The following is a 4,133-nucleotide window of genomic DNA, read 5'->3' on the forward strand; positions in this document are numbered from 1 at the left end:
CGCTGCCCTGGCAGCCCTTTGAGGTCCCCACCACCACCGGGGCTCTCTGTCGGTTCTCCCAGTTATCTTCGACGTATCCCTTACCTTCATCGGAGCCAAGCTCCGAAGAGGCCACTCTCCACGGGGGGCTTAGGCACTGAAGTAGCCAGGAATCAAGGTTGATGCTGGCCCTCACGATCTCTTGGCAGCACCTTCTCAGCCCCACCAACACCGGGGCTCTGTGTCTCTTCTCCCACCTAACCTCACCCTAGCACTTACCCACTTCAGAGCCAAGCTCCGAAGCGGCCTCCCACCGCATGGGGCTCAAGGCACAGAAGTAGCCAGGAATCAAGGTTGACGCTGGCCGTCACGATTTCTTAGCAGTCCCTTCTCAGCCCCACCAACACCGGGGCTCTGAGTCTGTTCTTCCATCTATCCTCGACATATCCCTTATCCTCAGCAGAGCCAAGCCTGAAGCAGCCACCCACCACATGGGCCTAAGCACTGAGGTAGCCAGGAATCAAGGTTGATGCTGGCCCTCACCTTCACTTGGCAGCCCCACCAATACCGGGGTTCTGTGTCTGTTCTCACAGTTATCCTCGACACATCCCTTACCCTCATCAGAGGTAAGCTCCGAAGCGGCCACCCACCTCATGGGGCTCAGGCACAGAAGTAGCCAGGAATCAAGTTGATGCTGGCCCTCACGATCTCTTGTCCGCCCCTTCTCAGCCCCACCAACACCGGGGCTCTGTGTCTGTTCTCTCAGCTAACCTCGACGTATCCCTTACCCTCATGAGAGCCAAGCTCCAGTGGCCACCCTCCACATGGGACTTGGCACTGAGGTAGCCAGGAATCAAGGCTGATGCTGGCCCTCACCTTCCCTTGGCAGCCCCTTCTCAGCCCCACCAGCATCGTTGCTCTCTGTCTGATCTTCCATCTAACCTCGGCCTATCACTTACCCGCCTCAGAGCCAAGCTTCGAAGCAGCCACCCACCGCATGGGGCTTGGCACTGAGGTAGCCCGGAATCAAGGTTGATGCTGGCCCTCACGATCTCTTGGCAGCCCCACCAACACCGGGGCTCTGTGCCTCTGCTCGCACCTAACATCAAGCTATCCCTTACCCTCCCCAGGGCCAAACTTCGGAGCGGCCACCCTCCACATGGGCCTAAGCACTGAGGTAGCCAGGAATCAAGGTTGAGGCTAGCTCTCACCTTCCCTTGGCGGCCCCACCAAAACCGGGGCTCTGCGTCTGTTCTCTCAACTAACCTCGACCTAGCAGTTACCCGCTTCAGAGACAAGCTCTGAAGCAACAACCCGCCTCATAGGGCTTTGGCACTGAGGTAGCCAGGAATCCAGGTTGATGCTGGCCCTCACGATCTCTTGGCAGCCCCTTCTCAGCCCTACCAATACCGGGGCTCTGTGTCTGTTCTCTCAGCTAACCTCGACATATCCCTTACCCTCATCAGAGCCAAGCTCCGAAGCAACCATCCTCCACGTGGGCCTTAGGCACTGAGGTAGCCAGGAACCAAGGTTCACGCTGGCCCTCACCTTCCCTTGGCAGCCCCTCCTCAGCCCCACCAACAACTGCCGCCATCTCTATGGTGTCCCACCTAAACATCAACCTACATCTTACCTTCATCAGATTCAGGGTCTAAAACGTCTACCCACTAGATGGCGCTCCAACACAGATGGAACCAAGATTGACTGACCGTTGAACTCGCCTGCCCTGGCAGCCCTTTGAAATCCCCACTAACACCGGGGCTCTCTGCCTGTTCTCCCACCTAACCTCAACCTAGCCCTGACCCTCATAGGAGCCAAGCTTCGAAGTGGCCACCCTCCACATGGGGCTTGGCACTGAAGTAGCCAGGAACCAAGACTGATGCTGGCCCTCACGATCTCTTGGCAGCACCTTCTCAGCCCCACCAACACTAGGGCTCTGTGTCTCTTCTCCCAATTATCCTCGACACATCCCTTACCCTCATCAGAGCCAAGCTCCGAAGCGGCCAACCACCTCATGGGGCTTAGGCACAGAAGTAACCAGGAATCAAGGCTGATGCTGGCCCTCACGATTTCTTGGCAGTCCCTTCTCAGCCCCACCAACACCGGGGTTCTGAGTCTGTTCTTCCACCTATCCTCGACATATCCCTTATCCTCAGCAGAGCCAAGCTCTGAAGCAGCCACGCACCGCATGGGGCTTGGCACTGAGGTAGCCCGGAATCCAGGTTGATGCTGGCCCTCACGATCTCTTGGCAGCCCCACCAACACCGCGGCTCTGTGCCTCTGCTCGCACCTAACATCAAGCTACCCCTTACCCTCCTCAGGGCCAAACTTCGGAGCGGCCACCCTCCACGTGGGTCTTAGGCACTGAGGTAGCCCGGAATCAAGGTTCATGCTGGCCCTCACGATCTCTTGGCAGCCCCTTCTCAGCCCCACCAACACTGGGGCTCTGTGTCTGTTCTCCTTATTATCCTCGACACATCCCTTACCCTCATCAGAGCCAAGCTCCCAAGCGACCACCCTCCACGAGGGCCCTAGGCACTGAGATAGCCAGGAATCAAGGCTGATGCTGGACCTCGCCTTCCGTTTGCAGTCCCTAGGCAGCCCCATCAACACCGTGGCTCTGTGCCGGTTCTCCCACCTAACCTCAACCTAGCCCTGACCCTCATCAGGGACAAGCTCCGAAGCGGCCACCCTCCACATGGGGCTCAGGAGCAGACATGGCCAGGAATGAAGGCTGGTGCTGGCCCTCACGATCTCTTGTCAGCCCCTCCTCAGCCCCACCAACAACTGCTCCCTTCTCTTTGGTCTCCCACCTAAACATCAACCTACATCTTACCTTCATCAGAGCCAGGCTCTGAAACGTCTACCCACCAGATGGCGCTCCAACACAGAGGGAACCAAGGTGACGGGTGTTCGTTGCACTCGCTGCCCTGGCAGCCCTTTGAGGTCCCCACCACCACCGGGGCTCTCTGTCGGTTCTCCCAGTTATCTTCGACGTATCCCTTACCTTCATCGGAGCCAAGCTCCGAAGAGGCCACTCTCCACGGGGGGCTTAGGCACTGAAGTAGCCAGGAATCAAGGTTGATGCTGGCCCTCACGATCTCTTGGCAGCACCTTCTCAGCCCCACCAACACCGGGGCTCTGTGTCTCTTCTCCCACCTAACCTCACCCTAGCACTTACCCACTTCAGAGCCAAGCTCCGAAGCGGCCTCCCACCGCATGGGGCTCAAGGCACAGAAGTAGCCAGGAATCAAGGTTGACGCTGGCCGTCACGATTTCTTAGCAGTCCCTTCTCAGCCCCACCAACACCGGGGCTCTGAGTCTGTTCTTCCATCTATCCTCGACATATCCCTTATCCTCAGCAGAGCCAAGCCTGAAGCAGCCACCCGCCACATGGGCCTAAGCACTGAGGTAGCCAGGAATCAAGGTTGATGCTGGCTCTCACCTTCCCTTGGCAGCCCCACCAAACCGGGGCTCTGTGTCTGTTCTCTCAACTAACCTCGACCTAGCACTTACCCGCTTCACAGACAAGCTCCGAAGCGACCACCCTCCACGTGGGCCTTAGGCACTGAGGTAGCCAGGAACCAAGCTTCATGCTGGCCCTCACCTTCCCTTGGCAGCCCCTCCTCAGCCCCACCAACAACTGCCCCCTTCTCTTTGGTCTCCCACCTAAACATCAACCTACATCTTACCTTCATCAGATCCAGGGACTAAAACGTCTACCCACTAGATGGCGCTCCAACACAGATGGAACCAAGATTGACTGTTTGTTGACCTCGCCTGCCCTGGCAGCCCTTTGAGGTCCCCACCAACAGCGGGGCTCTCTGTTTGTTCTCCCAATTATCCTCGACACATGCCTTATCCTCATCAGAGCTAAGCTCCGAAGCGGCCACCCACCTCATGGGGCTTGGCGCTGAGGTAGCCAGGAATCAAGGCTGATGCTGGCCCTCACGATCTCTTGGCAGCCCCTTCTCAGCCCCATCAACACCGGGGCTCTGTCTCTTCTTCCACCTATGCTCGACATATCCCTTATCCCCATCAGGGCCACGCTCCGACGCGGCTATCCACCACATGGGCCTAAGCGCTGAGGTAGCCAGGAATCAAGATTGATACTGGCCCTCACCTTCACTTGGCAGCCCCACCAACACCGGGGT

The sequence above is a fragment of the Calonectris borealis genome, unplaced genomic scaffold, assembly GCF_964195595.1.
Source record: "Calonectris borealis unplaced genomic scaffold, bCalBor7.hap1.2 HAP1_SCAFFOLD_65, whole genome shotgun sequence".
Lineage (NCBI taxonomy): Eukaryota > Metazoa > Chordata > Aves > Procellariiformes > Procellariidae > Calonectris > Calonectris borealis.